This window comes from Mytilus edulis, unplaced genomic scaffold (assembly GCF_963676685.1).
Source record: "Mytilus edulis unplaced genomic scaffold, xbMytEdul2.2 SCAFFOLD_817, whole genome shotgun sequence".
Classification (NCBI taxonomy): domain Eukaryota; kingdom Metazoa; phylum Mollusca; class Bivalvia; order Mytilida; family Mytilidae; genus Mytilus; species Mytilus edulis.
Window position 1 is genome coordinate 4832 of NW_027268285.1, and position 26250 is coordinate 31081.

General features: G+C 30.4%; 1 long non-coding RNA gene across 2 annotated transcripts; it reads left to right on the forward strand.

Annotated features, from left to right (window-relative positions):
* The first annotated feature begins 9234 nt into the window (after positions 1 to 9234).
* On the forward strand, positions 9235 to 23486 carry LOC139507171 (uncharacterized). 2 transcript variants are annotated; one of them, XR_011660583.1, is made up of 6 exons: positions 9235 to 9362; positions 11547 to 11661; positions 15012 to 15053; positions 16203 to 16343; positions 21670 to 21752; positions 23204 to 23486. It is a non-coding gene; the product is annotated as an uncharacterized lncRNA (long non-coding RNA). The 2 variants fall into 2 exon arrangements; XR_011660584.1 differs by lacking the exon at positions 11547 to 11661 and having other exon boundaries at positions 9268 to 9362.
* Positions 23487 to 26250: the final 2764 nt, after the last annotated feature.

Genomic DNA, 26250 nt, shown 5'->3' on the forward strand with positions numbered 1-26250 from the left:
TCCCCATTTCCATTCTCAATTTTAAACTTTATTACCTTAAGACAGTTGTGTAAGACTTCAAACTATTTAAATTTTATGTTTGCATATTTATTTTCTCTTCTCAACAGGATTAAATGGAATGGTAATCTCTGATTATATACAATCTTGATCTGTTTATCTCCTGGGGATTAATTTAATCTTATCAAATTCAACACCTAGTTTTGTAAAGTTAGGCAATCATAACATGCACAGCTGGATAACATTAAATCCAGACCTACCAAAGAACAAGGGCAAAACTTAGTTCTGTAATTATACATTGTACATGTTGAGGTATATATCCATTCATGCTTTCAATGATCAAAATGTTGCATAGTTTATCCCTTGTTGAGCCCCTCAATACTTAACTATTGATGTATAATAAATAGTGTTTACAGCCAAGGTTAATTTATTACTGTACACAGACTGGACAAGCATTTATTATCTGTCTCAACAACTGACCAGTCCTTCAAATATCAAACAAAGGGTTACTCAATTTCTTCAAGCATATTTTTTTCTTACTAAATGCAAAACCGTGTACATTAATTGTTTGCTCAGTAGTAAACTTTATATCAGGATTTCATAAAATGAGGAAAATTCAAACATTTTTTAAAATACGCACAATAATTAAAGATTACTCAAAGTCAAATTCAACCAGAAAATGGGCTGGATTTTTACTAAATAGTTCATCTCCTTTCTTATCCCACTACCCCATCCCCCTTTTTCTAGACAAATTGACACTCATAAAATAACTGAAGTATCACTTGTTCATACTTTGCTCATTAATCAAAGCATTGGGGAAAGTCTTGACAACCATAACATAATGTTACATGTAAATACCCTTGGGGTTTTGAGGTATGAATTAAAAGACAATCTACACAATTTTCAATACTAATCTATATATATGTCAAGATTTCATCTACTTTAAACAAATCCGTCATTTATAACTGAAATAGCAATAGATGAAAATGAGGTGTAAAATACAGTAATTCCTGTTTTACTGTATTCATAACTGTATTTTGATAGTGACGCTATTAATAAGGTCAAATTCATAATAATATGACTCAAATGTGAAATTAATGTAACAAACATGACAAAAAAACACTTTTGTGAGTGACCAATTTTCATAAAGTTTCTTAGAGAACGTAGTGTTTAAATTTTAAGTCGGTAATTACATACAAACTTTCAAACTAATCTTAACAGATAAACAAGATGCAAGTCAAACCGCAGCAGTGTTACTGTAAAAAGAAAAAGAGTTTCAAAGCTGTTTTCTAAGTTACTAATAAAAGAAATACCTTTGGACAATCAAGAGTTTTGAAGGAACTGTACAAAGTCCCCATCCAATAAATCTATAATCCTGGTCCCCATTATTTCTAGAGGAATTTTAACAACCATACTCCCTTCATTTATCCAAAGGATATTTTGAAATCACATTGTCTTATAATTTAAATCCAGCACTAAGTGTATAGCTCAAACAATAGTATTCATCAGACCATGAAATATTTCTACTATTATAAATCCATTTTCTAATTAACTAAATTATCATTAGGATTGTTCAAATTTTTATCCCACACATGTTTTAATCCAATATTTTACCATAGTGAGGACAATGTATAGAACCCAGTCAATCTTACAGTCCATTCACTAACAACGGTAAATCCAGGTCAACAAAGTGGAAATGGTCATAAATCCATTCATAAAATTCACATTAATGCACACCACAATAAAATCACGTTTTTTTTTACAAATTATGTTCCTTTATAATTGTTATGCATCTGTTCATATCAGGAACTTGCAAAAAACTGCACACAACTAAATTGCAAAAATATATCTCTGGTTTTCTCATTCCCTCCCATCCATTAACTAAGTTTGACACAAATCTGTGAATACAGTCAATTTTACAGGCAATTAGCTATCCCTCCTAAAATCAGGGGCCCCACATGTCTCTAGGGGGTAATATTAATCATAATTCTTTTCACTTTTTACATGTTCATTCAGTTTTCCCTATGCTCCCATTATGTAACCAATCTATAATCTATTTTCTTGATCTGGTTAAAATCTTGTAAAGACACACACATGCCATGGGGAATGTTTAAAGACAGAACACAATATCTATTTCAAATCTTTTTTTCTTTATAAAACACTTTTTGTGTGTTTGAACTTGAAAACAGCTGTTTATAATTTTGGCAAACCAAATTCTCTATCACAGATAAATTCAAAAACAGATAGCAGAATTACATAGCTAAAAAAAACTTCGAAAAAAAATAATTTGCTTTTGTTCTGCAAGTGTATCAAAATAAATCAGGAGCTTGGTGTTAATGTTTCTCTTCTAAATAATTTATTTGATTTTTAATTCTTAGAATGTGTTATAAAGTGATGTTTGTAATTGAAAAACATGCTTCAATTACAAAGAACTGACAATGTGCTGTAACTTTGTTCAGGGTTACCAGTACTTCATATCCTGAAGTGTTTTTACAGAAATAAAAAAAATCTGTAGAAATTCCTTTGTATCAACTTTCTTAAAGAGGCATCAGAGCTCTCATTGCCAGCTTTAATTGTCCAACATTTATTTAGATTTAAAGTGTATACTTTATAAGTAGATTTACTTTACAACTGAGTTTACATAAACAAATTTAGATTGATTTTTTTCAAATAATAAAAATTGCAACATTTCATTATGTAATGTTCTTAATTCATTTGCTATCTTAACTTATTATATTGAAAAAGAGATATTTATCCATAAAGACAAATGTACATGACTTGGAACATGTACGCATCGACAGGTCATGGTTTAGCCTTCAACCAAAGTAAGCTTAATAGCTATAAAAGTCCCAAAAAATCTGGACTACAGATCTTCTCATTTTGGCCTTGATCAAGGATTTGTATAGTATTACTATACAAATCCTTTCTGGATAGTATATATAGAATGAAAATAGTGCAATTCATAATTGTGTTTGAAGGCGATGTCAGTACATACATCATACTTGACATAAGTTTCAATAGTGTCAATCTTTTATAATAGAACAATTTTCTTCAACACTGAGCCACTTAACCTTTCAATGTTTTTGTCATAAGCAGGTCAATCCATTCTGTCAATTAAAATATATAATTGATAAAACAAGTACTTAGGCTAGTTATAATAAAAGATTTTATCATTTATCAAAAGATTTGATTAAAGTGTTCTTGTCTTGTCTATGCAGATCCATTCTTATTACTTTATAATCTCATGGGAATCTTTAATATAATAAATTTCAACCCTCTTCAGTTTTAATAAATGAATTTAAAAGCATCTGCAGCCATACACTGCCAGTAAAGATAATTTCAGTCTGCTTTGACATTGGTAATCTGGTCATTAGCAAAAATAGGCATGCAATGTGGGTTATGTACATGTATTTGGTTACAACTAGGGGTTTTCAATCATGTTTTCAATCATGTCAATATAAAGTCAAAGTTATAAAATTTAGTGTTTAACTTCTTGATGTCAAAGACTATCAAACAAACAAACAAACCACTGTCATAAATGTCAATTATCACTATAAAAAATCTCCTATATGATGTAGGTTCAAGAATATTTCAAATACAACTTCAACTTAAAAACTTCTTACATCAGTATTTTGCTAAGTTTTGATGAATATTTAATGAAAATACCCAAAAATATGGTTTGAAATATACACATATGTTTTCAGTTTTACAAAGAGTATAACAAAAAAATTAAACCAAAGTGACTCACCAACATTTGAAACTCTTTAGTTAAAAAACAATGTCAGAAACTACAAATCCTAAGATACAAGCTTGAAAATAACTGTACACATAGATCTCTAGATCTATACTATCCATTTTAAGTCAGTAAACTCAGTATTTTCAATAGTCCTCAATAAAGCTCTATTTACTTAGACCAGCAAACACAAGATATATTTAAATTCTCCTTAACAAACAAAGTTTTCCCAGTCAAAATAAACAATATTGATTCTCCCTTACATAGGTATCTATTCCAGAAATCTAGTAATCAAATAAGAATAAGTTTAAAATGCTTGAGGACATCAAACTGTACTAATCCATTGTAATCAAATCAACAAAATCTGACTAAATCTCTTTCTTTTGATCATTTTAAATATTGTCCTCAATATATTGCAAAGACAGGTAATTGTGTAAAGGCTTGAATTTGTAATTCCAATTTGAATTTTTTCAAGATTTTTGTAAAAAGAATGAACTTAAATATAGAGGATTCCCAGTGTTGAACCACAAAAAAAAATGGCTATACAGAACATTGTATATTATTTTACTTATATTAATATTGATTCAATAATCTGAATTTGAATTGACATGCAAATGTCATATATTTTTACATGGTCAATTTTAAAATTGTAGCTTTGTATACTTTCTTTAAAAAAAATAAAAGTGCACATGATGAAATGTTTCACTCCTTCACTGATTATAATTGAATTTAAAACTGAAATTTTATATTTGACTGGAACAATATTCCACCAAACATTCTAGACAATTGAGAACTGCAAGACATTCAAAGCCAGAGTCATAGCCCACATTATGTACATTATGTACATGGTACCAGTTACATGTACATAATGTGGACTATGACTCTGGCTTTGAATGTCTTTCAGTTCTCAATTGTCTAGAATGTTTGGTGGAATATTGTTCCAGTCTTTAACTGTTCAATCAAAGCCGTTCTTGTATGAACGCAATTTTGCATAAATCTGCTATTTGAATGGCAATCTCTTTCATGTCTTTATGAATTAATTATTTTATGGAGTACATGTAAATGTTGTCATGTCTTCAAATAAGCAATGCATATTCAATAATGTCTAAAATAATAAGTAAATTAAGACTTTATTTTAGGTATATACAATATATATAACTTTTACTAAATTCAGTTGTAATTTATTGTGAGAAGAAATTGGGTATGTACTTGTATTAGTGCAAAGTTAGATAACTCTATCTTAATAAAATTATTAAAGTACTCTAGAAACATGTTTGGATTATTTCACAAAAGAAATGAGAAAAGTAAAGAAAAGATCTAATAAAGATTATAAATATTTCACACATTAGGCAGACGAAATAGAAAAAAATGTCACATAGTGACTTTTCAACGGCCAAACTGAAATATATAACTATCATGACTATATAAATTGAATCTCTCCTAACGGCAGTAAAATAAAACCTACATTTTACAACCAAGATTAGAAAACGAAGTTAAAATAAAACACATTCACCCAACAATCCAGCTCTTTCACTTTATCAGGTTGTGGACAATCACCCAAATGGGTTATAATATACTGTTTGTCATTTCTCTGTCAGAAGATGAAATAATTTACAGTTGACATACTTGGAAAGCCTGCTACAAAATATTTGGGCAACCGAAATATGCTTTTTTATAAACATCATTTTGTAGATAATTTAATGTAGGTTTAAGACATAACAAGACATGTACACAGTGAGTTAGAACAACAGCGGAATTGAAGTATACAGGAACTTCACAACCAAGTGTCATTTCTCTTTGTTTTATATTAGAGTAAGACATCTTGCATTTTGTGGCATTAGTTGCCATCCAGATGAAAATAATAACAGAGAGAACTTCTTATACACCTTATGGTTGCTATTTGTCTACTCTTACTAGACATCACACCAGTTCCTGCTCCCAACTTTTCATGCAGCAAATGCATGAGATTTTGCCAAAGTTGTAAAGATCAAAGAGAAAAAGACAAAGGAAAATGCTGACAAATAAGCAAGAAAATGTGTGAGACTCACTCTAAATGGGTAAGACTTGGCAGTCCAGAGCTTTCAGTAAAATTTTGACATCATATTAATACAAAATATCTGACGCCATAATTAATTTCCTTTGATCTGCATAGTAGAATACTGAAATACATTGTACAATGACAATACAAGTTTGATACACTAGAATCCGGGTCTGTTCGCCCGCATTCACATTCGCACCCAATCACGTTCGCGCTCTTTCACATTCGCACCCTACACATTAGCGCCCAATTTTTATTGGTTTTGTGTTTGATGATTTATAACCAAGTTTTGGCAAGTGTATTCCTATTAGTATATTTGTTGTCATTGTCTCAACATGTGAGACAACATGTTTTGTGTTGAATAAATCTTAATCATGTTTTGGATAGTGTATTGTTAAAATATTTTTAATCACTGTTTCTAAATAAAGTGAGATTCTGACGACCAGGATTTTTGGGTGGAATAATCTTATAAATATTAATCAATTTTGGTTAGGGTATTGCTATAATTTTTTATTTAATTGTTTTAGATCAAAGGGGCCAATCTGAAAACAATTATCTTTTGCGTTTTTCATTTAAAATTTTAAATGTTTTACTCATACGAAGCTAAATACATGCATTATTTACATCAAGGCAATTTAAAACAATAAATCTTGATTTTCTAATTATTCAACTTGAACTTGATTTTAAATTGGGTGCGAACGTGCGAGGTGCGAACATGTAGGGTGCGAACGGACCTGATACTGATACACTAGCATCACTATAAAACTAGTTTGAATGAAATTTTATTGATATTATTAGAAATTTTTAGGAAAATAGTCAGTCCGTTTTAAATGTCTGTTTCAGTATTGCATCTTTATTTACGATGGCACGACAATAAAATCAACAACAATCAGTGTCAAGTCCCGTCACAGTCGCTTGAATTTTAGTGATATATGTATGAAAAAAAAAATTAAAAAAATACTGTTATATGTATAATATAGGTATAACAGTATTTTTTTTAATTTTTTTTTTCATACATATATCACTAAAATTCAAGCGACTGTGATATACATGTTCCTGGTGCGACATGTGAAACTCAAATTACGTTTCAAAAGATTATCTTATTTCAATCACTTAAATGTAAATGACATCATATCATTACTTTTTTTTGTGAATTTACTCAGAAACATATACTGTTTCCAGATAATTTTACTTCATTCTTTCATAACAAGTTTATTTTTCATTTTTCAGGGCTGTTCAAATTTTTAGGTCGTACCAGCGTCTTTACACATACGCGTTTTTTCATTGTCTCATATATTTTTTAATGCAGTAAACTTATCTTTACCCTCATTTTATAACTGATGTGATAAATTAATCTTATAAGAAGGCTGAAATATCAAATTCATTGTCTTGCCGGTCTTTCTTCAAACAACAACAATTTACGAGACTCCACATTGGAGAGCTCCATTGAATTATCCCCCTTTTGCTGTAATATTTGAGAAGTAGAATAATAATTCTGGAAATGTGAGACTTAAATATCATGATAGAACTCAGACACTTCCATGTATAAATACTTGAGCATTGTCTAAATAAAAGACCAAAGGCAAGACCACACAAGAGACAGATTAATCGGTCTAGTTCTAAAATAGATGGTCATTTTGAGACTGTAGTGTCAATCTGGGAACAGTATACATAACAATACATATGTTCCTATAACAATCTATCCTATAAAACCAAAATAAATTGATGAAAGCAAATATTCAAGGTAACAGCTTTTATTGCTGCTATTTACATACCCGCCAACTGTCACTATTTGAGGGGGATTTCCCCCATGGAGGATCCCAAATGGAAATTTTGTAAGAGCAATTTTGTCCACTATTTTAAAGAAAACAATTAATTTTACAATAGCTATGAGCTTGTTAAAGCATGAAGAAACCAAAAAAACACATTAGAATATATTTGAAGGCCCCTTGAAGGTTTTGTAGGACTATAAGAACCATCTTTCACGTAAAACCACCATGGGCATTTTGAAAAGTTGGCAGGTATGCTCTTAATGTGCAGGCTAATTTGTAAAGACACAATCAAATGATTTTAGTTAAATTCTAGTTAAATAAAAACATATTTACCTTTACCACAATCATATAAAAGATGTACCTTAATCGGTTGTTTCAACCCCCCCACCCCCCCCCCCCCCCCCCTCTTTTCTTTGACTGATCAATGCATTTGAATGGGGACATATACACTGGCGGATCTAGAAATATTCATAAGTGGGGGCCAACTGACTGCCTAAGAGGGGGCCCCGCTCCAGTAACGCTTCACTGATTCCCTATATCAGCAACCAAATTTTTTCCCAAAAAGGGGTGGCCTCCCCCCCCCCCCCCCCTAAATCCACCTCTGATATAGTTGATATATGTTCCCACCCATTTGTCCTGGGTGGGAACACCCCTTTTAAAATGGCTTGATCCACCCCTGATATATACATCATGATCTAGGATGAAAATATGTTAAATAAAACATAAGAGCCTGTAGAAATAAGACAATGCATTGCTTCCTTTATTAAATCATGGATGACTCTAGAAATTGATATACATGTTGTATATACATGTAAATTTTCAAGTGTGATAGTAATTATGAAGGTTCATGTGAAAATTTAGTTACCTTGATCTTGATTTAAAATGTTTTACTGGTATGTTTAAAAAAGTTAATAAAATGTGAAGTTGGTTTTGCAGTGAGACAAAACAAAAAACAAAACAGCATCTGGAGATGAACATAAAGTCCTAAAAAAAAAAGATAAGCGCCTATAACATTGTGATGCTATTAATCATCCAGAGTCAAGAAAGGGGAATAAACTTGATAGTAACTACCAAAGATCTAAGTATTTTAACAACAAGTTCCCCTAAATGACAAAAAAACTAAAGACAACTACTTTGGAGGTTTCTGATCTAAACTTCATATTTGCTGTTGGTAATGGATATAGGTAGCTATATAGTTTGATATGTTAAATTACTATATTTCTACACTAAGGCCAATTTAGATTCTTTACATATATTGTAAGAAACATGTATGTTATTGAAGACCATATCTTGAACTCTAGGTATGTTTTGATTTTATGTGTTGTTAGTATGCGTTGTACATAAAAATATTCCTTAGATTGCTCATGAATAACTACAGCATGTCCCTTACATGTAGTCAGACATCTTAGTAGGCCTAATGAGAACAAGACAACTTTTGTCAGATTGGGTTATTTTCAACTGAAAAAAATGCATCTGTTTGTACATATGATTTATTTCCAAATGTTTGTAGTAAATTGAAGAGAATGACTCATATAAATCTTGGAACTGTAATAAGTAAACACCATTAAAATTGATTAGGGTAATTCATCTCTGAAACAAGACAGTGATATATGTATATGTATATCCTGAAGAGATCACAAGAGTTTCACCTTAAAAAATGCTGACATCAACTCATATTTCAACTATACAAATGACTATTAATTAATTAATAAGCTCAAAACTGTTCTGCATTTGTCTTTTGTAGGTAGCCACTGCTGCAATGAAATATCCTCTTGAAATATTTTCCTGAAGCTGAGATATTCTCCTGATAGTTCTGTAAAAGGTAATAGCATTATCCAAGCCATTTACCTCTTCATTTACCCACTCAAACATCTTTTCATAAACAATGTTAACATTTTGGTTAAAATCTGTAAATCAATTCCATGTTTTTAGTTTAGAGTTATCTCCCTTTAACTAGAAAATGCCAAGTTTATAGTAGAAGATTGATTGATTGATTGATACTTTGGAAACATTATGGATAGGGGAAAAGAGGATCTTAAATATTTAATGTTGAAGTTGAATATTTTAAGAATTTACTTATAATTGTTTGATACATGTATTAAGTTTTAAATTAAATTTTCTTATTTATATATATATATTCTATGAGTTATGTCATTCATATCTTTTAAAATTATAATTTTGTTATGATGTATGGATGTTCTTGTATATCAACCTCTTTATATTTTTAAAATCAAACGTAAAATACTGCCAATGCAATTAGACACAATTTAATACTAAATTATACTCCCCCTTCCTGAAATTGCATTGAAAATCTAAATGAAAGCTTGAGGAATCATGATCAGATGAACATGTTTAAAGAATCCACATTTTATGCTGATAGAAATACATGCCGGCAACATGATGACAAAACATTAAACTTTGAATCTCATTCATTGAACTTGCAATTTTTTCTCTCACAAAACTGCATTTGGAATTGGTGTCTTATGTTCATCCTGTTGTTTTTCTTGCTGGGTTGGGGTTAAAATAAATCTAAATTCCAGTAATAGAAGTTCTAGGGTTTTAGAATGTGTTTTTTTTTGGTAAACCAAGGTAACTAACTAACAACTCCCACATCTTTTTTCTCTGGACGTAAACATTTTATGACTGTTCTACTTCATCAAACATTTTTTTGGAACCAATAATCTACTTATTCATTTATAGAATAATTGGTTTTAGTCTGAACTTGCATGACATTTTTTTCCGCTGTCAGAATGATATCAATCTCAACTTTCCTATTCTATGCAACTTCTTTTTAATAATTCATCAGATGTAACCACTGGTTACTGAATTCCAGATACATATCTCTAGTTATCACAAATCTTCAAATTTTTATGTTCCTAACTTACTTCAAAATATTTACATATAACTGTTTACATATATTTATCATTTCATAAACTTGAATAAGTGAAAATGAAGTCCAATTTTTTATGCTTGAGGGCATAATACCTATTAAGCTAGTTATAATCCAGTTAAAGTTCTATTACAGTAACACAGTAATTTACTTTTATATGTAAATAATGCTGTTCATGCTGATATTATCTGAGGATTAGAAACAGTTTCTGTTTAAGGAAACATTCCTGATTAAATAAGGTGTAATATTGAATAATATTTGACCCAAGGCATGTCAAGTGATATGATATACAAACTAGATTTAATCACAAATTTACAGTTCATTTTTGATCCATGAAAACAGGAAATACCTGGGCTATAAAACTTTGATAAAGTTAAAGATTGAGGAGATCAATCAAATAGGTCTATTTAGGTGAATCAGCATTTAATATCACATGATTTATCGCAAATTGATGGTATTTAAATTTCAATGAAGTACTGTTAACTAATATTTACGATTGATACTGCCCTTGTACTAATACAATATTTGAGGTATATAAAAGTGTCTGATTATAGAGTATGGTCAGTGGTCAGTGGTCACAGGTGATAAACCATGTAATCACAAGGATGATAGGCTGCTTGATTAATTTTATAGGTAAATTACTGACCACAATACAAGCAAGAAGTACATTAACTGATTGAACCTCTACTGTAATTTGAAAGTGCAAACAGCCCATTTTCAGTGGTTCCCAAGGTCTTGGGAAATCAACTGGACATTTGGTCCAATAAACCATTCTTCTTAAGTGGGACAAACTCATTTTAACTGGACACTTACATATATGATTTGGTCAAAATGAAAAAATTAACTGGTCTTTAGTCTAGTATTGCATATTATTGCTTAACTGGACCAAGCCAATTTTACTGGACTCGGCCCAATACCAGGTGACCTTGAGAATGACTGTATTTGACCTTTCAATCAGAAAGTATAAATACTAGCTATAATATATGCAGGGTTTGAAATTGTAATTAAATTTTGTTTATTTTATTGTTTTTCATATCGATGGGTTAATATCTCATTGGTCTGTCAACTCTCCTGTTCTTTAATAATAATATACTTGTTTATACTAATTATTTGTAGAATAGTAAACTTTGCGACAATTACCATACCTTTTTCTGTAACAGTCTAAGAAAAGAATTCTAATTTGTTGCTGAATAAAAAGAGGTCAGATGAGGATGGTCCACTATATGACAAGGTATACATTATTTGAAAAATTGGCATACTATAGGGAAAACTAATATCTGAGACTACTACATTGTAACATATAGTTGTTGCAAGGGTTCTTAACCTGCAAAGTGTGTGGCACATCTTTACACAAGGCATAGTATTTGAAGTCTCCATTCAATCCTTACATGGCTGCAAACTTGTTCACCCAGCACAGGCCAACATATAGCCCACTTTTGAGAGGGTTTTACTGCAGGTCAGAGAATGACCAATTGTGAACATATTTCTATTCCCGAGTCACCTTTTTGGGGTGTTGGCATTGAATAACAATTTCTGGTATTAGATTTTTGCATGTAAAGCAGTTTTAATATCCCCTACCAGAAGTACATTATCCTCCATTTGGAGTAATATTTATGATAAAAGTTGAAAATTAAGAATAAGGAACTTGATGCATATTCCAAGGTTTTACTGACTAGTTTGAGTTTAAAAATTACATTAAACTATGGTTAGATACTTCTTTGCCTGTTTATTGACATTAGTGATCTATTCTTGAATACTTTAACAGTACATCACGGAGATATCAGGTTACCCTAGCAGGTGTAATCCCTCAGTTTGCTCAAGCAAAAAATTAGAGTAGTTCAAATATAAATATCATGACCATGGACTCTTCTGAAGTATACATGACTTTGTACATGTTTTAGTTTGTTTCAAATCTTAAGATATAATAAATATCACATAAATATAACATAAAAATTTCATGTTAAATGTCTTTCATAATGAACTTTAAAGTATTTCACACTGGTTAGTATAAGCTTTGAAGTGTCACCATAAAATATCTATCTATAGGTCAGTATTGTGTCCAGTCTATGGTCAGTTAATAGGCTATCATAAGGGTGGACAAGTGTTCTCCATTCAATGTCATAAACTTAAGCAAATATTCATATATACATATTTCAGATAGTGTTAAAAGTTCACTAGGATCCACCAAACTGAATATCAAGTTATATATCTGAAGATCTTATAGGATATATATGACCGAAAGGTATACAAAAACTTATTACCATTATAAAACCAAATCTTTTGATCTGAAGGGAGAGAAACGTATTCCTTTTTCAGTTTACTACATATAAATTGTTTTGATAAAATTTATTTACTATGATTTAATTTCTTAAAGGCTTAAATTTGCCAAGAAAACATCTTTTACAATTTCTAATAGAAGAAAATATAAATCAAGGTGGTCTTTTAAAATTATTGGTTTGGTACACATAATTGAAGAATATAAAAACTGTGATCTTAATCTAAAAAAATTTGATTTGAAAAATCAATAAAAAAGTTTTTGAAAGATAATAAAATAGTTAATTATAAAATTTAAAAGCAAGCTTAATACAATGATGATCATTAGCCAGGAAATTTTTCATTTTTGAATGGTCTAATTGTAGAATTTAACTTGATAAACACTGGAGTTGAAAAAATCAGGTGGATTTGAAATTTTTTTTATTTCCCTCATATTTTGTGTGAAAAAGATGTGCTTTTGAAGTCAGTCATAGTTATGTAAACAAAGTAACTCTTTAATTGACTTGTATAATTATAAAGTGAATAAGTAGAGGCTACCAATGCATGTCTAGACTCCATTGACTCCATGTTGTACAAATATTGATTTTTAATAAAATTTCAATAAAGTAGCATTTAAAAGTGGGAGATTTATATTCACAGCTAGAGCAAAGCTTCACAAATTATCAGGGTTGAGAAACACTTTTAGTGCTAATTGCCATAGTCCCAGAAAAAGATGACTACATGTGACCACTTTAATTTGGATTAATATTTTCCTGGTTTCCCACAATGATTCAGGTCTCTTATTAAATAATGAGTAATAAAGCATTCAATTGTTATTTCATGAAATCATATATACATGTACATCTATATTTAGTATAACAGTACTTATATCATATGCTGTAGTAAACTATTTAACATGCCTGAGGATGAATTAAATAGACAATTTGCTATGTCACATAATATCTTTATTTGAGAAAAAAAGGGTGATAGACTACTTAGTGCTTTAATGAATAGTTTCTCTTGCAGTAGTAATGTAGTTAACTTAACTGAGGATGAATTTAATTGACCATTTGTTATGTCACATAATATCTTTAATGAGTCTAAGTAAAAAAAATAGCACTTTAGTTAGTTGACAGACTACTTATCCTTTTATAAATAGTTACTCTACTGTAGTAAACTATTCAACATGCCGGAGGATGAATTTCATTGACCATTTGCCATGCCACATAATGTCTTTAATTGAGACAAAGTAAAAAAGGATAACTGCTAACCTACTACCTATTCCTTTGGTAAATTTTTGTTGCCATCATTAAATCCCCACCCCCTCCTTATTTTTTGGTTCATTAGAGCGTAAGGATTATGATGAGTTAAAGATTGCAAGTGACTTGAGAATCAGCTACAATACCTCAGGAATAATTTTGTGATTGTACTTTGCAGTTAAATATACTAAAGATATAAATGACAAAACCTTTTTGCTAAGGGGACAAATAAAATCAGTAAAACACAACATATTGAGCACTTAAGATACACATCTTAGTTATAGGTGTGCCATGTGTACATTAGGATTATTATGTCAATTTCAATTTTCTTCCTTGCTTTATCTTCTGTAATGAAATATTTAATGTTTCGTATTGCCAGAAATAAATTACCTATATTATCATTTAAACTGATAATTTCTACAAGAACTAGTAGAATTCTCTCATATTTACTATTTATCATGATTATTGCACTAAATGAAGTATATAAAATAACTTTTGGGGATAGTCTGTAGCTAATTACTAAAGAGGGGAGTAGATAAAGTAATATAATTTGTTGCATTTAGTTTTCATGACTAGTTTATCTGTTACATTCCAATTTTGCACATAAAAATGCTGGGAAGTACACAACCAATTTAATTATTTTAAATAGATATAAGAAGGTGCAGTATGAGTACCAATGAGACAAGTCACAATTTGTATAAGTAAACCATTAAAGTCAAAGTACGACCTTCAACACAAAGCCTTGTCTTACACAGAACAGCAAGCTATAAAGGGCCCCAAAAATAACTAACTGGTGTAAAACCATTTAAACAGGAAAACCAATGGTCTTATCTATATCTATATATCTATCTATATTTATTTGGTCGGGTTGTTGTCTCTTTGGCACATTCCCCATTTCCATTCTCAATTTTATTTATGTATATAAAAAATGTGAAATGAGAAACACATATGAACCACATTAACAAACAACAACCACTGAGCAAGATGTTCCTGACTTAGGACAGGTGCAAACAAATTGTCAGGGTTGACATAATGAAGCTTAATGTATTTACTCTTATTTTTGTTTCAGTATGGAGAATGCTGCTGACACTGACCGAAGAAATATGCAAATGTAGGTAAAAAATAAATAAGATATTAGATAGAATGAATAATGAATAATATCAACCACCTGCTGTACATACCTTACATATTTTGACATAAGTTATTGAGTTTGCGATGATTTTCAATCAAGTTATAAAGTCTGAAAAAAAAGCTACAGAGTTGATGTGTAGGGACAAAACTCTCATGAAATATAAGGAAGTAATCTTTATATCAGCACTCTCATAGCTGTTCTTCATCTTAAGTGTTACTGAAAACTACTGTATATGGATATAAGAAGATGTGGTATGAGTGCCAAAGAGACAACTCTCCATCCAAGTCATAATTTGTAAAAGTAAACCGTTATAGGTCAAAGTACAGTCTTCAACATCGAACAGCATGCTAAAAAGGGCCCCAAAAATAACTAGTGTAAAACCATTCAAACAAAAAAATGTATGTTCTTTCTTTGCTTGTGCCGATGATTTCAATACACATTAAATGTTTTACTCAGAGCACATTAGTTTCTAAATAGAATGTTACATTGAATTCATCAGTTTGTAACAGTTTAGTGTCAATGTTGACATGATTTAGGAAAACAGTATATATGCAGTGTTACAGTTGCATCATGGTGTTGATAGATTATCATTACATTGGTGTAATCTAGTGTAAACCATGCATTTATTTCTAAATCTGTTATGTTATGTCTTTAACTACAAGATTAACAATGCATTTGTTTCTGACTGCATTGCATTTACAATTAAATAACAGTGTTATCAGAGACAAAAATGATGTTAGAAACAAATGGGCTCATAAGAATCTTCCTTTGAGTTTCAGTGGCGGATTCAGCCATTTTAAAAAGAGGGGTTCCCAACACAGAGTAAAGGGGGGTGGGTTCCAACTATATGCTCCCATTCAAATGCATTGATCGGCCAAAAAAAGGGGGGGGTTCCAACCCCCGGAACCCCCCCTCTTGGATCCGCCACTGGGTTTCATGTTCCTTTGAATAAAAATGATAAGCAGAGACAGCCAATAATCTATCATGACAAAAGCAATACCAACACACATCAAAAAGAATATATTGAGCAGCTGTACAATTCTATATATCACACTCCATGTGTACATTTTCTTATCAAATAATTTAGTTACAATTTGCTTGTAATTTAAGGTGACTTTTATCCTACAGGTCAGTTAAAATGTTTACTTTTTGGAATCAGATGAGATATGTGTTCTAATAGAGACTACCAGTTTAAAAAGAAGTTAACAATAAACCACCCTATATGAGGTAGAACATACGTCATAAGGTACCAACCTGCTACCAATACAGGTATGTCCTTATGTACATTTGACAAATCAAAAGGAAGACAAATTGAAATTAAACTTGAGTATAGCGTAAGAAGTAGATACTCACCCTAGAAACCTTCACTAATATGACAACAATAACTCCCATAGCTAGAACACTACCGATTAAAGTTATCCAAATCATATCATTGTTTATAGAGATTGAAACACTTCTCTCAAATCAAAAGTAGATTGCACTTCAAATAAATTGTAGATAGTCACTTAGTTCATTATGCTTTAAGTCTGTTTACTTTTAGAAGTGCCAACTTTATAAGATATTAGCTCCTTTTTTAATAATTTTCGTAAAAATTTCTAGTTATAATTCCATTTACAGACTAACACTTAATATCCTTAAGATAAGCTACAGATGTTAGATTTCAGTCAGTTTTAGCTCAGTCAACTTTTAAGCCTTTATTTACTAACATATAATTTTTTGTTATACCCAATCTATCCCTTTTCAAAACAAACATCAAGTCTGAAGTCATTTAATTTGGTGAATTTATGTAGGAGTAATAAGTTTCATGTAAATTACGTTTCCTATTTACACTTGTCACTGAAGCTCTGAAACATGTATGGAGACAATAGTCACATGCAAGTATTTAATGTCAATAATTTCATCAGACTTGAAATGCATCCATCTCCTATAATCAGTCATTAAATGGCACATCGGGGATAATTCCTAAAATATAAACCATTGTTCCTCCATTATTTGCACAGTTTATTACTTTTTCGTTAAACTTGTAGAGTTTCGATCAATAAAATCTTAATAAACAAATTGGTCAATACCGTGACATCCCCACAAGTACACTGAATTACTTTTTCTTGATGCAATTATATTCATTGTCATATATTTCCCTCAAACTTCAGGGTTGTAATTGTAATCCAAAGCACCGAAAATTTCTGAGTTAGATACTCTGTTCCGTGTTTTCAAATCAAGTTGATGTCCAGAGTGAATGTCCAAATCAATAATATGACCACTTGAAACAATCTCAGTTTGATCAAGCTAATTTAATAAAATTCCAGTGTCAATAGGTTTTATTATAGAACATCCAAAAATAATCCAAAAACTTGTCAAACAAAGATATCAGGATTTGTTCACGAAAATCTTTTTAAACCTTCCAAAGTTTTAGCTTATCTTGTAATAATCCTTTATTTTACAGTGAAAAAGTCCAATTTGTTCTCGAAAATCTTTTTCCACCTTCCAAACTTACAGCTTATCTAGTAATAATCCTTTTACATTACAGTTAAAAAGTCCTTGAAAAAAGCTTGTCATTTATTCATGCTTGAAGGAACAATATAGACATTTTGGTCCATTTACACATTTAGATCTTTCATTTTCACCTCAGGTAGAAACATTAAAATACTTATATCCTAACAGATAATTTTGACAGGAGAGATTAGCTATTGACAAGTAAACAAAGTGAAATTTGTCAATTACAAATTTAGGTGTAATTCAAGTGTATACCTTTGCATCACAGCATTGACCATGCATGGATGGTAGAGTTCAGACGGTTCGGAATAAATTAAAAGGTTTTAAAGTGTCTCTGATAAATAGTATTATACAAAAGATGAGTTTCTACATGTTTTTATTACATTAAAAGTCTCAAGTTACATTTATTGTATTTTGTAAAATGATAACAGAAATAGTATACTTGCTTTGTAAAGAAGTTGTTTTAGCTCTGATGTAGAATTTGAAGTATGCAGTTTACATTACTTGTCCTAGTGTGAATAAATTTTCATCTTGAATGATTATGTCTTGTAAAAGGTTCAATTTTTGTTATGTTTTTTTTTTTAAATAGTTGAAATGTTCTTACAAAACTGCAATGTGTTCATATGCAGTAGAATAAATTATATTAAGGTCTATTTATGCCCCCCCCCCCCCCCCAGAAAAACCCAACCCATTGTAAGTCTAATGGCTAAGTAACAGATTTAATTAAAAGTTCAAATGAAATGTAAAAAGTTTTTCAGAGAGGGGGAAGGACATATGTGTTCTGACAGAATAAGCTTTTTCAAATTTTTTGCTATGCTTCTTTCATATATATTGCGGTTAATCAATGTATAGATATAAAAAAAAGAAAAGTGATGAATCAATATCATTTAAACAGCAGCCTAACAACCAAAAGGAAGCATATCAGTTAGAGCCAGTTATAGGTACAGAGGTCTTCAAAACAAACAAATGTTTTTTGTAGTATACAAGAGCGAAGACTAAACATAACTTTTTTGTATTATAAAAACAAGCCTTCACTGAACATGGACAAAGGTACATTTAAGCACACTACCAACTCATTGACACGTCCATAAAGGACATGAGATACAGGTCAGAGAAGCATGTTATCCTACATTGTCCTATCTTAAAGAAAAATTTAAGAAAAGGACTGAATGAGTGCAGATTTAACAAGATTGATTATCATTCACTTTGTATGTAAAGCTTGGATTACCTCACAATATGATATGTTATATCCTGTTTCATTCAACAGGTATTTTATGAAGTGCTTACAGGGCAATATTTAATTTTCATACTTTAATACAATGAACAGGAAGATTAGCTCTCAAAAACAGGAAAAAAGCTTTCGACAATTTTTATTGTTAGTTTTAAACCTAAAAAATTAAATGTTTGCATTGGGAAAACTAAAATTTAATTCTTAAAAGCCTTTTACTAAGATGTAAAATAATGGAAATGCCCAAAACTGTTCATTTGAAAGAGAGGAAAAATATTTATTATTTTGTTTTCCTGGGCTTTAGTTTGGATATACTCTGTTGCGTTCAGGGAGAGCAGGGTGGAGGACATACACCCCCTCTGATAGGAAAAATAAATATTTTTTTTAAATGTATCTAGCTACACTTAGCCATATTTTTACTGTCCCCATCAAATCCCCCCTTCTTTTTTCAGCAAATTTATGATCACCCCTGATACTTTCTACATTTTTATTACTCATTTCATCTGTATGGTGTATAATATTCAATGGATATAAGTGCTATACTATCCCATCTGTTTTTTGCACATTTTATAAAAAAACATTGTAAACTTGGAATTATTGTTAATAGTACATGTTTTAAAAATAGGGAGAATGACATAAAACATGAAACATATATTTAATTATATTAAATAGTAATTAGAAGAAAAGGTTAAATCAACCAAGCGTACACCATTTTTTTGTCATGTTTGATCAAACATTATGATACACATATTCTCATTTCCGTTTCTTTCTTTAGAAAAGTATCACATTATCATAGCAATCAATGATTAGAGATGCTATGTTTTATATTTTCCCCATAGCCATTAATATTATTTATGTTTCTCATAAGATAAAAAATAATAGGAATCTGTCTGTAGTCATGTACATAAAAAAAATAAGCAATGGATGGGAATTGAACTGTTATCAAAAATACTCCCAGGACTCTTCATTAATGAGAACCTGCAAATTGTTATACTTTAGCAAAGGAAGCATACCCCATTCATATATCACTTTAAGTAGATAAGATATCAATGCAAGGTCAATTTTATTTATTCAAACTTGTGCTTACTTCAGTTTTTAACTTTATAAAAAGAGAAAAATGTTATTTTCTCTAGAGCACAGAATATTTACTTTTTAATATTTCTTAATTCATGTAAAATTGTGACATTTTCAATATCTAATTTGTTAGCTGAAAGATTAATTGTTATACCCCCACTTACAGAGTGGGAGGTACGCTGCAATTGAATTGTCTGTCAAATCGTTCTGCAGTCTGTCAGTCTGTATATTTATCTGTCTAAAACTTTTTTTCTATTCTTAAACATATAAGCCATCATATGTATTTAGGAATGGTTTGATATTTGGTCAGTAAGGTGTAAGGTGTAAGCAATTTTCATATTTCCAAGTCTCCAGAACTGTATCTACTCCTTTAATAATGTTTTGAATGGTTGTTTTTTCTAGCTCTGAGCATGGAATTTAAACTTCAATGCTGTAAAAGGATTGGGGTTTACTTTGTCCAACATCAACATTGTGTGAAATTTCTTGCTAATTGTATATTGTATTACATTTGTAATCAATTTATAACCATTTTAATGAAAAAAACAACAATCTGTAACCTTAAGAGACTGTCTAAAATTAGTATAATTGAATATAACTGTTAGACTAGGCTAGTCAGTAATATTACACTAACATGCTTGAACTCCTTTGATTTTGTTAATAATTTTAAGTTGCAATAAAAGTGAAAAGACAGGGCACAAAATGATCTTTTCTTGTCGATATTCTGTCTAAGCTATTGTTATTTTGTAAGATAACTGTACAGATCAATTGTTAGTAGATTAAGTCTTTATATCTGTAATATTCTTGTCACGCATCTTAATACCGAAAGCATTATCAAGTTTACAATGTACAATTTAGCAGCATTTCATTTGACATTCAATCAAATAAAGCAATTTCATGCTTATCCAATTCAGTCACAATAATGTCTAAAGAATATTTCGATTTAACCTTGCATTATCTATTTATAACTCATCTTTATTGTAATAATCTGAACATTGTCAGTTTCTTAAATGTAATTTACTGCAAGTGACATTTCTGGATCAAAATGAAATCATTGACTATGGGAGATAGATTGTCAATCACTGTGTTCATAATCTATCATAACCCTGAAATCTTTCAAATCTATGGTTCATTTAATCCACATAAACTATAATGTGTAGTATGTTGACTCTAATGGTTTTGTGTTGCCTAGGGGTTAAAAGATGATCAAACAGATAGTCTAAAAGATAGGCTTATATCTTTTTCTGACTATGAATTTTGACAGAATACAGTTTTTCTTTGTCTTTATATATATTTTAATTTCACAATGTCAAATCTAAGATAATTTACTTTTTTATCTGATAAAATTAAGAGCAACTGTCTGCCAAAAAAAATAAGCAAATGTTAAGAAAAAAATTGTAGTTTAGTATCATATTTTGCTGGTCATGTCGATGTAGAAAAAAAATTGAGCTTTCCAAAAGAATATTTCTAACCAAATCAGTGTCAGATCTATAAATTTTTATTAAGAGGGGGGATGGGGCACTGACTGCCTAAGAGGGGATCTCTCCAGTCATGCATCAATGATTTCCTAAATAATCAACCAAATTTATTCACTAAAGGGGGGGAGGCTGGAAAACCTTCTAAATCCCCCACTGCACACCCTTTTGCTACTGATTATTAGTATGACTTTAATAAACCATGCACTGGATCATGTTCTCCTCAGTTTTAATATTTTATGTACAAATATTTTGAAACAAATCTTGTAATTATTTACAAATCGGGGAATAAATTTGGACTATATTTCAGATCTTTTTAAATTTATAGGCTGTCAGTAGGTTTGCCTGTGATTTTACCTTGAGTAGCTGATTTCAATGAAAACTTAAGGTTGAGAAAAGAAAATGTGAAAGGTAAAAATTAGAAATTTAATATGAATAAAAGGACATGTGAAGTATATACATCAATCAGACAGCAACCTAAAGATGCAAAAACTTCAGGAATTGAAGATTACATTATTATAAAAATTAATTCTGGTACCTATCACTGCTTTTAAACCTACAAGTATCTTTTATTTGCACTCTGCCTTCCCAGCCTTAAAAAGACTTGTTTTGTGATTAGACAAGTGCTAAATGCTAGAAAGTATACGTCCTTTTTTGATCTTTTGATCACTTTTCTTCTTACAACAATACAGTGTTCTGTTTCATTTAAAGTGTGTATAGAATTGAAGAACAGGTACATTTTTACTTGATAATTTTACATCCTTTATATGTAGAATATTTTTGACATCAAAGACTATACTTTGTATTAGATAAAGTCCTTCTCAAGTTGTGGGAGGTTTTGTGTTTACATATCTACTATCCTGTATATATCTATCATAATGAGCTTGTATTATAAACACTACCATCTGTCATGGTCATCAACTTCAGAGGCAAAGATCAAAGTGATGTATGCCTTACGCATAGAAAAATGACCAACACATAACTCAACACTAATTATGAGGTTATCCTTTTTGTACTTTCACATTGGGGTCAGAAAAAATGACCAAGGCACAGCTCTCCAATAATTACAAGGGAAGCCTTTAGTAGTTTTACTTTGGGGATCACAATACATGACCATAGCATAGGCATAGCTCACTACTATTAACAATGGGTAACCTTTTTGTATTTTCACTTTGGGGGTCAGAAAAAATTACCAAGACATAGCTCACCGCTAATTACATATATGAATAACCTTTTTGTACTTATACTTTGGAGTTAGGAAAGAAAAAGAAAATCACATCAAGTCAACTTGATTTAAAAATATTTGTTATTATAACTAAAAGATGGACAATTGTTTAGAATTACACATAGGACTGAAACCCCTGCTTTATCTCATGGTAACATGCAACAATTCGATAAGATTAAAAGTCACTCCAAATCTTCAATCTTGGTAAATCTAGACTACAAAATGGATATTTGCAGCTTTGGCCGAAGTTTGTACTAAGAGTAAAAGACAAAGGGCTGTGGGATTAGAAATAGTTATCTTGGTAGGCTGACATTTCATCCTGGGGAAGTCTGTAATAATAGTACAAAAAGCATGCTAAATTCATGTAATCACCCAGGCTAGCTGAAATATTAGCTGCTGAACACAAAGAGCCAACCAAGTTACAAATTTCATAAACAACAGTGTGAAGTTGGTTTGTACTTTAACATCTCAATAGACTGAAAAAAAGTATTGTAAACATTTTATGTTGAGAGAGACATAGCTATGAAATCTATTCAATTAAATGAATACAAGCCTGGTGATTTTGCACAAAATACAGGAAGACCGAGATTTACATTGTGACCTGTCACTCAAAGTATCTGTTTATCTTTTATTATAGAGATACCCGAAATTGAAGACCTGTCAGTTAAAGACCCACCAAGATGAACTTGTTGAGAAAGGATAATTTTCATATAATGTCTACAAAGATGTAATTATGGAAGGTAATTAAAGTCTGATCATTTCTAACAAAGGTGGAAATTTCTCATTATTTTGATATTTAGATATGATAAAAGGATTCCAGTGTAAACCTGATTTATTTTCTACAAATATTCACTATTTTATTACATTCTTACATTATAAAAACATTACCAGGTGTTAAGATTTAATATTGCACAATATATAATAAAAACAAATGGACCTTTTTTTCAGATGGTTTAAATTATCACGCCTTCAATCTCATGTCGTGGTATCACTAGACTGACTAATCCCTATCAATATTTTATTATTAATAGATCTGTTAAAGATGTAATAAATTTACTAAATTGATAATTAAGCAAGTTTTATGCTATCATCAGTATTTAATAAATTGAAAGTAAGGTTTTAACGAAATAAGACTCTTTTTTTTCTGTGATATTTTTCATTTCCACCCACAGTCTTTATCAGATTGATTTCATACATAATCTAACGAGGAATTTTAAGCAAAATTAAAATGGGTTATTCAATGTTCGTTTAAAAAAAATTTAAGAATAGACAATCTGATTCCAACAGAATCTGTCAGATTTACATTCATCTTGTCCTAAACCTTTCGGGACCAATTTTGATTTTTTTTCGTTAACTCAAGACATTCCATTGTCCCTCAGCTGTTTCAAAGTGAGTGTTATTAAAAATTGAAGTTTTTATTGATTTGAATGTCCAGTCATGACAATGTCTTTAATACATGTAATTTCTTTTGTTGTCTGAACTCAAATTAGTCATGTCTTAACATCAAAAAGGATTATGACTTTTGAACAGCTCATGAGGTGCAATTAAGTGTAACCTTATCTTTGATATTGCAATATGTTTTATAAAAAGTGAAAATGCTGCAACCAGTTACATAAAATGTATTAGATATAACCAGATTACCAGAAAAAGTGCATCAACCTTGAATTATTTACATCTGTGTCCTTTGGGTTTCTGTAGATAGTTGTCTCATTGGCAATCATACCACATCTCCATGATTTTAAAAGAAACTTTACCAAAAAGCTCTTTTTATATTAGTATAATCTTATAAGGCAACAACCAAATGACTCAAATAAGACTTTAATTGATCAATAAATGTTCTTAAGATAAAAGTCCTGAAATGTGATTCTAATGCACCCTTTTTTTTTGCAACAGCTTGAGATGCACCCTTTATTTTTTGCAACAGCCTGAGATTTTTCAAATAAAGTGGTAGGTTAACAGAGTGACATTAACATATAAATGCATGCTGACCAAAAAATTTATTCAGATTAAATGGTAATATATTAAGATCAATTTATAAAAAAGCCAACATATGTTATGATTTTGGTTAAATTGCCAAATGAGCCTGTTAATTATGAAAGATAACTTTTAAAGAGAAGGTGAATGTCTGAAGATATCTGTATAAACTTTAATATTGCTATTACACTTCTTGTATGTTGTAAGGGCACCCATTTAACTTCAAAAGGGAGGGGTATGTTTTCTTCCTAAACAAATATTCTGCTTTCCAAATTGATGAAAAAAAATATTCTGTTCAAGAGCAAAGGACAAAAAAATAATTTCTGACTCAAACATAAAAACCATACAACATCATTTCATACATTTGGGCCATTAGTACAGGAAATGGTACTTGAAATCAATATCATTTTTACAGGAGATGTGCAAGGTCATGGCAATTCAATTTTCATGAAGCATGTTCACATAAGGACTATGTCCTTCTATTGTATTAAATTCTAAATATGTTGTCCATTTGACTGGCATGAAGTATTAAAACTTGCAGAGAAATACATATTATTCAAGGGTACTCACTGTACGTTTGACATTTTTGTTTTGTTTTACAAAAATGGACAAGGGAATGTGATACAGTTTTTATGGAACTCTTGGTTTAATTTTGTCCTTTAAAAATATTCATTTCTTGTGCTCCATCCAATAATCTAACCCCTTCGAATGTCAGTTATGGCATTTTTTTTTAAAGAAAGCAAAACCATGACAGGCAGATAGCAGATTTGTAATTGTTTCTATTAGGTTTATTATTAACATTTATATACTGTAGATTCATTTATATTTGTGGTCATCAATTTTTATCACAAGAAATAATGATTTAAATGCTTTATAGTACTGGGGACATTTTAGAGGTTGATATGAAATAAACAGCTGTTTATTGTTAAAGACTGTAGATACATTTTGGTTATTTTTGTCTTTGGGTTTCTGTCTCAATTATGTTAACTGGCAATCTCCATTTATACACCTCAGGAAAAAAAATATAAACCCATAGAAAATAAATATCTACCCTTTATTTTAAACTTAAGAATACATTACAAAGTAGAACCCAACTGATGTGAATGCATTTTTATGCCCCACCTACGAAAGTAGAGGGGCATTATGTTTTCTGGTCTGTGGCTCTTTTCGTTCGTTCATCCGTCCGTTCGTCTGTGCATCCGTTCAGGTAAAAGTTTTTGGTCAAGGTAGTTTTTGATGAAGCTGAAGTCCAATCAACTTGAAACTTAGTACACTTGTTGCTTATGATATGATCTTTCTAATTTTAATGCCAAATTAGATTATTACCCAGTTGCACGGTCCATTGGACATGGAAAAGGATAGTTCGAGTGGGGCATCCGTGTACTTTGGACACATTCTTGTTTTCTCTGTTAAAATTTTTTTCTTCAAATTTTATAATTGAAATTATCAGGAAATTCCAAGATATAAGAATGTACTATAAAGTCTTCCTTGTATTTTTTATGTTTGATTCTTTGAATCATACTGTTTTTTATTTTATCACAAATATTTAACATGAAATTGTGTAGTAGGTACTTATATATTTGAGTGTTGCAACATGTATTTATATTATTTATTATATATAAACTTTGCTGAAGTGCCAGCACTTAATCTGTTGATAAACTTTGAAGTATAATTTATAGTGAGGGGGATTCTAGCAGGATTAATTGTCAT